Source organism: Heloderma suspectum, chromosome 3, assembly GCF_057233095.1.
Source record: "Heloderma suspectum isolate Gila_16-S chromosome 3, 16-S_ref, whole genome shotgun sequence".
Lineage (NCBI taxonomy): Eukaryota > Metazoa > Chordata > Lepidosauria > Squamata > Helodermatidae > Heloderma > Heloderma suspectum.
In genome coordinates, this window is record NC_139460.1 from 138,967,091 (window position 1) to 138,979,711 (window position 12,621).

Genomic DNA, 12,621 nt, shown 5'->3' on the forward strand with positions numbered 1-12,621 from the left:
GTTTGTCACCCCTGATATAAACACAACATTCCTTGAGTGGTGGGGCTGCTTGGGAAAAGCACATGCCCCACTGTCTGTGAAAACAGTTTTCTCTTCAGGGAAAACCAATCCTGTGAATTCGCTTCAGAAATTACGTGTGCACAGCACCAGTTGGTTAGCAGCTGTGACATTGCAAACCCCTGCCTCCACACCAGCTTTAACACTTTAAAAAAGTTGATTGTGTTTTTTAATGCATGCAATTTTTTAATTACATAATTGTACAAACACCTAAAAAATAACAAAAAAAGTAAATAGTCCAGTTGAAGTATTGGGGGAAGGCAAGACTGACAACTGATTCAGCAGTCATTTGAATCACTGGTAGCTAAACCTATTCATTGCATTGTGAAGGCAAGTGAAACTGTGCTTATTCTGTGAAAGGAAAAAACACAGTGATCCTCTTTCTATGGTATGTTTCTAGGCAGCCTAGGTGGCTTTAGGCAAGCGACTATTCTTTCCGCTTCAGTCCTACCTATTAGGCAGGGCAAGTCACCAGTTTTGGGACCAGTAATGGTCAGCAAGTTATCCATTATTATTGACTGTCTGGGGGTATTTTTAGCCTCAGGCATCAAAATATCTTGAGTCATCTCTGATCTGGAGAATAATAACGCTAGCAGAGTTTCCAGGTCTATTTTATGGAATTTGGAAGGAGAGAATGTAGGCGAAGAGGCCTTGGATCCTTGAAATATGTTAATGACAGTGCTTAAATCCCATGGCATGGTCTTGAAGGAACATGATGCCACCACCTTGGTGAAGCTAAATAGGCTTGGGTCTGGTCAGTTTCTGGATGAAAGACTACTTAGGAACCCTATGCATAACACCTTGACTTCCATGATGGAAAAAGGCAGAATTCAGCTTTTGTGTTTCCCATGTCTCTAATTTGAATGTAATATTTGCATCACCTAGAACAGACTTCCCCAACCTGGCTTTCTCCAGATGGGTTAGGACTACAGTTCCTATCATCCTCAGCTAGCTTGGCTAATGGGAGTTGTAGTCAAACCTATCTGGAGGATGCTAGGTTGTGGAAGACTGCCCTAGACTGTGAATTTGATTTGAGATTTGTCTCCCTTTAGCTTTTTTATTTTATCCCACATTAACAACATTTACACACGTGTGTACAAATAGCACAAGAGAAGCTTGAAGGCACTCTAAGGCTCGGCATTGCTTGTGGAACTCTCCCAGTCCAGCACCCATGATAGGGTACACACTTTATAATATGTCTTCTGGTAAGCGTACTTGGAAACTTTGGGAAACAAGGTACTTCACTGCATTTTCTAACAAAGCAAAGTAGCAGAGTATTCGTAATCATGGTAGTGGTGATAGAAGTAATAGTAACAAGTTAGTCTTTTGTTCTTCTTTTTCCTGCTCTTCTTACATCACAGGAGAAGCAAAAAGATAAATCACCATATTCCATTACGCTTTGCATTGTAAACCCCCCCCCCCCAACACACAGCTATAAAGTCTTTTAGTTGAAACATTCGATATCTCAAATACCAGGTGGGTCAAGGGTGACCTAAATATCTTCAGGATCAGATTCATTAAAGATGTGGAGCTCTGGCTACACAGTTCCTGCAAGATACATGAAAGAAAATGAACTGAGGCTATTTTGTCAGCATTCATCAATATTATCCCCATGGCTGAGCCCAAGAGATGATGCCTCCCTGGAATGCCCCTGAAAGGCCCAGCAAAGGAAAACCTCTCTTTAGGAGAAGAGGCACATGATGTCCCTGAATTGGCTGGGCCTAGAGAGTTGCCTTTATTGCTCTACTGTTCAGCAAAGTGAGTCATTCCTAGTTCAGAGCGCCTTCCCTTTTCTTCCCCATTCCTCACACTCAATGACTTAATTGCCAAAAGAGAAGTAAATGTGTTGTTGTTTTTACAATGGAAGCTTCTTTGATCTGGCTAGAAAAAGAATAATAAAATGTGTGGGTTTTTTTTTTAAAAAAAAAGGTTAAGCAAGCTTCAAAGGATAGCAAAAAAGCTCAGAGCAAAGAATAAGCGAGGCAGATTCTTAAAAAAATAAATAACCAAGATGAGAATGGAGTGAAGGGAGGCATCATAGAAACCCGCTCTTCCTGGCATGACAGTTGCCAACACACACACACACACACACACACACACACCCATTGAGCTCTCCAGTGCTGCACATAGCCCTACAGAAGGAAGCCGCATCCAGAATGGTTGCAAATCTATGCCACTGTGGCAAGACAACATAGAAAAGTTGTGCCTTGCTCCTCTCCCAATGTCCAGACAGTCAAATTATTGCCACCATAGTCCTACTGCTATCCTCACCAACGCTATTTACTAGGAAACTCGTCTTTGAGATCCAGAGGCCCAAGATCTGTTCCTCATTGCTTTGAAGTCTTGCTTGGCTGGGAGTTGTGGCTTTGCAGCCAGGCTCTCCCCTCCCCTCAGTAGTATGAAGGGCGAGTAATTTCCTGAGGCCTGGGGCTGCCAACAGGGTTGGAGAGCGGGGAATGGCCTAATAATTCATTAATAATAATAACTCATTATCTTAATCTTATACTGTATGTGCCATTGACAGATCGCCATTACCTAATTGTGCAAAGAGGGGCTGAGGAGACCACTTGGTTCTGTGGGACAGTGGCTGGAGGGCAAGGGGGAGGGAGGAGAAGTGGCTGTCCATAAAAGTTGTAAAAACTCAAGTCTGACCATTTGAGCAGTGCTAGGGACCCTAGTTGTGAATGGGCCAGTGTTTGCAGCAGAAGAGATTTAGGCCAGGCGGAGTGAGGGTTACTAATTTTTTTAGACAGGAGTATGTGGATGGAAAGCTTTAACAACTAAGTAGGCAGTTCCCCAAAATTTCTGTGTATCTCTTGTATTGTTTTGTGCATGCTGCTTCATGCTATTCCCTCTGCATGTTTTCCCCTAAGAGGTCCTAGTCCCAATGTGGCTTGATTGGCACTTCCTGTTCCCAATTGAACATGGCCACTTGGGTGACAACCAATGATACCGTTTGCCCCACAGAGATGTGAGGGCAGCGTGTCTCTTCCTACCTACATAATGGTCCTGCCACCTGAAGTGACCACTTTCAAAATTAAAATAGGGTATGTGCAAGCCTCTGTGGGGTTGTTGTTTTGACCACTATCCTTCCACCAAACTCTCAGGTGATAACTAGTCTCTTATATTGGCTGGTTCTCATATTTTAACGAAACACCTAATAAACCAATGGTGCAATCTTATACATGTCTATTCTGAAGTAGGTCCCATTGAGTTCATTGAGACTTACTCCCAGGTAAGTTGCTATAGGATTGAAGCATAAGTCAACACATTCCTTCCTTCATAAGACTAGAGATTTGACCATGTGGGACAGTGGGGGTAGTGGGTAGAACACTGAAGAAAATACAAGTTCTGAAAGAGATCAAGGGGTGTGTGATGTTACGACATGCAACTGCTTTACAATATTAGATAAGAGGCTCCTCCCTGGCTCTTTAGTGGGATCCCATGTCACATATGATGATCCCAAGGCAGGCATTACTAAAATAAGCTAGAGAAAATCTAGCCCTAGAGTATAGTAGTAAGTATTAAGGTTTTAACATCTAATGGTGCAATCCTATACATGTCTACTCAGAATTAAGCCCCCTTGACTTAAATGAACCTTACTTCCATGTAAGTACATATAGGATTGCAACCTAAGTAAGGGAATGTAGGGTGGTGGGGTTTTTTTTTAAGGGCATGCAACTTCCTTTGCTTATTTCTATATTCCTCCAACATTCCATCTATTTCTCCATTTTACTATGAATTGGGGTATAAATATTGTGTGATTTAATGGTTGTTGAGGTGAGGTGAGGTGGTCGCTCTGAAAGCTGATATATACATTAAGAATGATGTATAGATGTTTGTGCAGCTCTGTTTTGACCATACAATGTCAGTTGTAGGTGGTGGGATAAATACTCCCCTCACTTAGAAAGCTAGCACATCAAGGTGAATGTGCTAGCCAGTGTGGTGGTTTGGTTGGAGTGTTATACTTGAATTGGGCTGCAGTGCAAACTCACTGGATGGCCTCAGCCAGTCATTTTCTCTCAGACTAACATACCTCCCAGGGTTGTTATGAGGATAAAATGGGGGGAACCATGTATACAGCTGTGAGCTCCTTGGACGAAGTGTAGGATACAAATCTCATTAATAATTTAAAAGAATCCATAAGTTTAAAAGTGCTAGGAACATGATGAACATGTAGGTGGCTGCAAAGACAGATGAAAACATACCTGGGGCAAAGGATATGAAGAAATGAAAAAGAAATGCATTTTCAGGAAGGGGGAAAAAATTACACTCAGTTTTTCACTTACCTTTCAGACCAGCATATCATCATAAAAAATAAAAAAAAATCTGGAGTTCTTAATGCCTAAATTCCAATTGTGATATTTGAGTTTTAAGTTTTGAGTGAATTTTCATGGTTTGGGGTGGATTTAAGCTTTTGCTGAGCTTTTGCTGTCAATGCTGAAATGCTGGTGATAGGGATTACAATGCCAGTAAAAATAAAGACAAGAAAAAAATATTTTCAATCTCAAATATCAACATTCCTCTGCTTTTAAACATCAAATATGCCCCAGAAGCTTCCACTTCTAAAATATCCTGATCAGGAAGACAGGGGTGCCAATACTTTTCCAGCGACATCTGCTGTGTTCTCTGTTTTCAAGTAGTGCTCAACAAATTTAAGGAGGAAAATTCTTGCTGAAATTCCAAGCTGGCAAAACATGCTTAATTTTGATTATATTCAATGCTTTTTTTTTTGGCCAGTTAATGCAAACGTCATATGGGGGGATTGGGGAGGAATTTTTTTTCTATGTTAACAATCATTTGTGGTGTGTTAATGCACATAAACTAAATTATTTTGATTTCAGTGGGGGATTAACTTCCAAATATGTATACTTGGAATTTGCAGCCTTAGGCTTCATTCCTATACACAATTACATGGGAGTAAGCCCCAATGGGACTTACATCTGAGTAGGCACATACATATTATAAATCAGGGGTGCTGAACCTCTTGAACTTCTTTCAGCTCAAGGGCCAAATTCAATTTCAGACGCCCTTGGGGGCCATATTCCAGTGGTGGGTGGGGCTGATGACAAAAGGGGGTGGGCTCCAAAATACCCCAAATACCAGTATATTTTAGCTTAAAGTACTGTCTGCCAATAACGAAGCCTTAGGAGAGGCATTTCAACTGGTTAGAATGGGGAAACATCCATGCAGAAGCCGGAAAACTACCAAATTATTGGCAGTCAGAGAAAAGGGGGTGTGGCCACAGGAAGGTGGCGTGGTGATCTGGGGAATCCCAGAGGGCTGGATTGGAACCCCAGTTGGACCATATTTGGTTTGTGGTCCTAAGGAACCCTGTTCTAAATGTAGCGTTTGGCAATACAAAATAAAACAAAACTATAATGGATATGGAATGCTAGCTATGAAACGATAATCACATCTTTTTCTTAAACAGAATTTCTAGGTTACAATTCTAAAGACACTTTCTAGGGAGTATGACTCAATGGTATTTACTTCTGAGTAAATATGCTTAGGATTACACTGCATGTTCCAACTGTATTGACACGGGCAAAACAGGATTCAGAATCTACAGAAGGTTGGCTCTCGGAAGCTGGCTCAAATGATTGGAGAATTAATTACCTTTGTAGACCTCAACATGCTTGACATCACATGCTAATGTTAATCTCAGGGCTACTGGACCAGTGCAAGAGAAAATGCCTGAAGAGGGGATGCCACTGATCTAGGGCCAGCATCAAGGGTAGGCATGGTTGGGCACCTGCCAAGGGCCCACACCCCAGCAGGGGCCCACTGGCAAGAGCATCCTGGACTTTCTTCTCCATTGCAATATGCTTCAATACCTCACCTACCTCTCTCTCTGGCCCAGACAATGGTGGTGGTGAAGAGGAGGAGTGGATGCTGAGCCTGATACAGATTTGCACACACTGCTTCAGAGGAAAGATGCTGGGCTCAGTTGGTCTGTTGCACCCCTGGCAGGGCAGCTGCTTCAGAGCAGCACCACAGGAACACCCTTCCAGGTGTGAAGCTGTTTGTTTAGGACCAGCTTATATAATCAGGGGGTTCAGAGGTGAAACTTTTCTTGGACTGCATCATTTGGGGCTGTGGATATGGGGGTTGCACAACTGAATGCTCCCTCACACAAAAAAAGAGGTGGCGGGGTGGGGGGAGAAATCTCACTGCAGTTGAAAATTAGCACATGAAGGTGAATGGTTCAGCCTAGCTTTCTTCTTGACATGCGTGCTGAGGCGTGTTAGCATTCAAACATGCAACCTCCAACTGAAGCCCGAAGTGGTACATCCTTGAAGTTATTTCCACGCACCTGAGTAAATCTCAACCACAAACTTGCTGCTATCCCTCTCCCAACCCTGAGCACCATCTGCTTGCATCACAGCAACATAACAGGTCCATAGGGTCATTGTGGCCATTGAAGTTTGTTAAGCTGGCATCAGGGCTTTAGTTGGTATGTATGTACTGTGGTTTTCACTGTTTTTTTTTTTTAACAGATTTATATGATAGGTCATTGCAGCTGCTTTCATGCCTTTTAGCAAATACCACAAGCTGTCCTGGGGCCGATCTACATTGCGCCCGTCATTGCAATGTATTCGGTGTCCCGTCGGGTTAAACACTCTCGCATTAAAATGTGATTATTCACACTCACCCATTTTCCCCATTGCAGTGCTTCATCGAATGTGCAAGCTCGGTTCACACTCGAGTGCTGTGCTGTTTTCCTGCACGCGCTTGTCTGATCTCAGATGCTAAGCGGGGTCGGCCCCGGTCAGTAGTTGGATGGGCCACCGCCTGGGAATCAGGCTTCCTGCATTGAGCAGGGGGTTGTTCTATCCCTTCAAATGAGAGTAAGTTTTACCCCATCCTATCCCCCACTCTGGATGTTTTTTTTTTAATTAAGGCATTATCCTCACAGAACCGTGGCTTCTCCGCGATGTTTTTTTTCTAATTCAGGCATGATCTTCGAAGCTTCGAAGTTGTGAAGCTTCAGAAAAAAAAAAAAAATAGATTCCAAACTTTGTTACACCTTGTTTTGGATTTAATGCTCTGGCTGCATCTGAACACATGAGCACGTCTGAACACGTCTCTGGCATCATTAATGCTACATTGTGCCAACTGTATTATTATGAAGCCTGACCACATGTAAGGCGCGGGAGGGGGGATCAGTATACATTTCCAGATCACTGTCTGCAGAATAGAGGCTATGGAAGTTAGCCACTCACATGTTAGAGGATCAGCAGGTGAAGTTGCCACAGTTTTGTCACATCTGAAGAGCAATCACAGATCCACAAGAACCTGGATTTTGTCATTCATAACTACCAGCACCCTGGCTGGCATCTTGTCGCCCTCTTTGCATTGCATGTTTGAATGCTCAGAAAGCGATTGCAACCCTTTTGCTTTGTTGAGGTGCAGGCAAATGGATATTTGCAGTGTGCTCCAAAGCAACTGATGACAGTGTGCCATTTTCATCTTTGTCAATGTTGCTCTTTCCGCCAGCTGTCAACATTCTTGTCCAAAGCTGGTCGCTGCTTTGACGTGGTATGTTGGCGGCATTCAGTCTTGGGGCAACAGAGCGGTCCTCCAAGATGTCACATGTAATAGCCATCTTTTGTTTTCTTTAATGATTTCAAACAGCAACGACAACAACAACAATCTTTTCAAGAAAAAGTGGCACAGACCACCTGGCCTCTTGGCCAGGAGCTTTCCCAGTGCTGGGCGAGCTTTATTGCTGTTTGCCTGGCAGGCTCACTTTGGATTCTGCCCATTAGCCTGACAATGTCTTTTCAGCTGGCAGAGAATGCAGGCAATTTGGACGTTCCAGCGCAGATGAAGCTGCTGAACTGCAGAAAGCGTTCATCATGCCGGCAGTGGCTGCGCAAAGGCTCTGATGACAGGAGCCTGCCTAGTTCCACATTATAAAAGGCAGAACCATAATAAACAGAAACCTGAAAGCAGCCATTTCAGGGGCTTTCACTGAGTATCCAGCTGTCTGAGGCATGAAGAAGAAGGAGAGAAAGGGAGAGGCGGGAAGATCCTAAACAACATTTGAAAGAGCATTTTCGCTTCCTCAGTGGATCTTTCAGAACTATGGTGAAGAACTGTCAGGAAGCTAACATGAGAGAAAGACCATTTGATCCCTCCCCTGATCTGAAACAAAGCACCGAAGCTTGAGATTCAAATGCAATGATGGAAGATGAATCAAAAAAGAAATTGGGCCACAGATTCCAACCTGATACCTTCTCCATATAGTTCACACTCTTACTCAAACCTGGTTGTGATCCTAACTATCTCAAACGGAGAACGTTAGCCCTTTTCTCACAGGGGAATTGGCCAGCAAAACAATGCTGCCCAGAGAACCACCTGATAAACCCTTAGTGGATTACTATAAGAGCTTCCCCTTCAGTAGCATTGCAGCCAGCATTCTCATATCCATCAGATAAGGAACAGAAATAAGGAGGAAAGACAGGTGTGTTGCTTTCCTTGTGGCTTATCTATAAGACTAAAGTGCAACTGCAGAGATAAAGAAAGATTGGGAGAGGACTTATAGCACAGCAGCATCCTGGCTGGATTTCATTAAGTGTGAGTGTGTGTGTGTGTGTGTGTGTGTGATGCAATACAGGCAGGTCCCTGTGGAGCTGCAATAGTGTGCAAAAACTGAATTGCTCTAAAACAGCTACTACATCATCTTAACCCTCCGGCCAGGTGTAACAAGGCCATCTGACTTTGGCCAGGCCAAATTAATGAGACCTTCATTGAGGTTACAATCCTCCTATGTCCACTTACCTGGGAGTAAGGCCCTTGGAATTCAGTGTGCCTTACTTCTTACTAGACTAGCATAGGATTGTGTCAGCCTACCTAGAACTGCTGGGACAAAAAACCATTGCAGGTGGCAGCAATGGCAGGTGGGCTTTGCTCAGCTTTGATTGGTGCACCAACTGCATCCATTCTTGAAAAGAGCCAATCTGGCCACAGGCACACATGCCTTCGCTACTGTAATGGGAGGGCGGGGCGGGGAGGGGGGAGACTTCAGGATTGCAGGATCTATTAGTTTTTAAACTAAAACCCAGAAGTCCACCAGGAAAAAATGATGGATCAGGGGAGGGATGCAAAGAATTCAGGAAGAAGGCATCTGAGCACATGTTCAGCCCAGAAATTTGTTTTAGTACTAGAACTGAGCTTGTACTTCTGGGGTTCCCCTAAATTTTCTCCATTTCAGCTGCCTAATTTAAGGGGGAAGTCTCCAGCAGTGACAAAAAGGTGGAGGAGTCTGAACCCCTTGCCAATCTACTGCAAATCACCCATAGATCTACTGGTAGATCCCGATCTACCTTCAGCCCACCTCTGCTGTAATGCACCCTACATGGGTTGCCCTTGAAAAGAGTTTGGAAACTTCAGGTAATTCAAAAGTCTTGACCAGGGCTAGCCCACCAGTGTGAGGGGCTCCTTTACTGTTCCAGTTGTATTGTCTACTAATCTGTTTCAGGGCTCAGTTCAAGATGCTACTGGTTATTACCGTTAGAGTCCTCAATCAAATATGGGCATCCTGTGGCCTGCAGGCTGACTGTGACTCTTGACTTCTCTCTGTGCAGCCCACCAGCCCCAGGATGCCCCATCCACTTTTCTTAAAGCCCAGATGATCAGCTATCAGTTGGGTGTCAAGGAACAGATCATGTCTGGTGCTATTAGCAGCAGAGAAACAGTTATCTTCATTAGGATTGCTGGGGGTGGGGGGAGATGAGGTTAAAACCTCCCCATGCCCAAGGGATCCTAATCAAGAGCACTTTTTCTTGCCATCAATAGCAGCAGGGAAACAGCAATCTTAATTGGGATTGCTGGTGGAGGTTGAAGAGGCTAGTAACAGTGAAGAAACAGCAATCTGGCTCAAGATTGTTTAGGGTGGGGAAGAGGCTTTAATCTTGCCAGCTCCCAGTGATTCCACTGCAGAGATCACTGTTTCCTTGTCCCTAGTAGCAGTGGGGAAACAGCATACATCTCCTTCTCCCATATGAGTCTGCCACTCCTTCAGGAGCAGTTATCCTACCTGTATCAGAGATGCTTTTGGCAGGGACATGCGAGAGCGCCCAGGTGATGGAACCTGCTGCCCTCCATAATGCCACTTTCCCAAAACACATTTATTTCAACAAGCATTTACAAAATCTATCTGACCACTTTGCCTCATATTTTATCTGCTATTCTGCCTGCTTTTTTTTTTTTTTTGGTTTTTCATTTGCTCCATTTGTGCCTCTTTATATTGTTTTAGCATTTTTATATTGTTAGATGCCTTGGACATTCTTGGGTGGGAAGGCAGGGTATAAGTTTGCTTAGGCAAATAAACAACCATTTTAAAAGGTTTTTTGGCCAGTGTATAAAGGGGCAACCAGTGGTCTTGACTCCTCCCCACCCATACTAATGTTACACATGCTTGGTGCAAGGTCAAGAGTCAGAAAGCAGCCGTTCCAGTGTTGGTTTCAGGGTAAAGTCTCGCTGCAGCACCTGCTCACCCCCACCATTTGCAACAATTCACCAAATGAGGGGTCCTCAGGTACAAATACTCAGCACTCCAGCATCGGAGAGGCAAAGTTAAACTAAGCCCCAAGGCAAAAACTACAGCCTGACCCAATTTGTGCTCAAATGGTAATAAATTCTGAAACGTTAACAAATCAGCCAAGCTTATTGTGCAAGTGTGTGTGTGTGTGTGTGTGTGTGACAACTCAGTCCATCTGAGCTGCCACCCCCCTCCATTAGGGTCTCTAACCCATGCTAGCCTGATTGATCAAGACTAGACAAGCCAAATATAGTTTCCCTCTTATATTTTGCAACTTGTGCACTGCGTGGTCCAAGAGGATCTCTTGCAGCATTTAAGGGGACGGTGGGAAGTAACTCTCAGATCAGAAGGGGTTTATGGTGCACTTGGCTGCATGCTCCTTTATCTGCTGTCTTTAAACCAGGGGTGTCAAACCTCAGCCCCCTGGGCCAAACCTGGCCATGCCCCGTTGCACTTGCCCTGCCCCTTCCCCTGACTGCCAATCGTTTGGTGGTTTCCTGGCTCTTGCATGTTTTCGTAGGAGCTTCAAGCTACGACATGCTGGTGTTTTAGCACCATCCCTTTTCCCTTGGGCCCCACCCACCACATGAATGCAGCCCCCGAGAGTGTCTCTGAAATTTAATGTGGCCCTCGGGCAGAAAGAGGTTCAACACCCCTGTCTTAAAGTGTTGCTGCTTGGGCTCTTGGATTGCTTCTGCAGTCAGGGCATCTTTCTGCATCTTTCTATGTATTTCTAATGAGTGAATGGAAGCCAGATTTGGGATGGCAGTAGGGAACACGGGAGAGCAGTACCCTTGGGAATCATGTCCTGCTTGCAAGCTGATCTCTTTCTAAAGCTTTGTAGAGCATTTCATTTCCCATGGATTGTGAGCAGGACGGCTCAGGTTTTCTGGAGCCCCACCCCCACGAGCTGCAAAAATAATTAGGAAAAATGCACCATCACTGTCCGTGTCTGATCTTAGATCCCCTGTAGATTTAGACTTGTCAATATGAGTCATGAATTGAAGTATAAGCAGTTGTTCAAAAGAAATACTTTTCAATTTTTGGCTCAAGTGATATGTGTGGGAAACCACATCTCCTGCATCTGGTAGCAATTTTTTTTTTAAAGCAACAACAACAACCAGATGTTGGAAAGTCAACTTTGCAATGATACTCTGCCAAGAATAGTAGCATGGGAAATGTGCCGTGTGGGCTTTAAGCTTCACTTGAATGATAAATGCAACACAGCCAGATGATATAAGTACAAAGCACTAATGGCTGGCCTTCCGTTAAGATGCCCAGTGTAGGCATTATGCTGTGTGGTTTAAAGAGAAACAAAGAAAGCAAAGTGGAAGGAAGTAATAAAAAGCCTTGGCTGGGGGCGGGGGAAGAAAAAGTGAATGAAATTTTTACAACAGCAGCAACCACAACCATAACTCTGAAGCTGAAGAAGGGTTATAAGGGGAAGTATGAGAACATAAGAAGAGCCCTGCTGGATCAGACCAAGGGTCCATCTAGTCCAGCATTCTGTTCACACAGTGGCCAACCAGCTGCCCACGAGAAACCCACAAGCAGGACAGGAGTGCAACAGCACCCTCCCACCCATGTTCCCCAGCAGCTGATGTACATAGGCATACTGTCTCTGATGTGGGAGGTAGCATATAGCCATCAGGACTAGTAGCCACTGATAGCCTTATCCTTTATGAATTTGTCTAATCCCCTTTTAAAACCATCCAAAGTGGTGGCCATCGCTACATCTTGTGGAAAGGAATTCCATAGTTTAACAATGTGCCATGTGAAGAAGTACTTCTTTTTATCGGTCCTGAATCTCCCATCGATCAGCTTCATGGGATGACCTTGGGTTCTATTATGAGTGGTGGAGGGAGGGAGAGAAGAGAAAGGCAATCATGGAGAAATCACACTACAAAACAGTGCAAGACCAAATCCCAGCTTTGCTGTATCAGCAATGACTCCAGGTAGGGTGACATGAGGGCAGGCAGGATGTTGTTATATGGAACAGGAAATGAATGTGCCGA

The 12,621-nt window shown here is 44.2% G+C and overlaps 1 protein-coding gene across 3 annotated transcripts in view; it reads right to left on the bottom strand.

The window, feature by feature from the left end:
- Positions 1 to 12,621, bottom strand: part of CLYBL (citramalyl-CoA lyase) — a 344,460-nt gene that overhangs the window by 15,195 nt on the left and 316,644 nt on the right. Inside the window, exon 9 of one of the 3 annotated variants that reach the window (XM_084844689.1) lies at positions 210 to 1,605. The exons of the other annotated variants lie outside the window; for them this stretch is intronic. The gene's annotated coding sequence lies outside the window, so the exon portion shown is untranslated. Of the gene's footprint in view, positions 1 to 209; positions 1,606 to 12,621 lie in introns of those variants that run through there. 3 annotated transcript variants of the gene reach the window in all.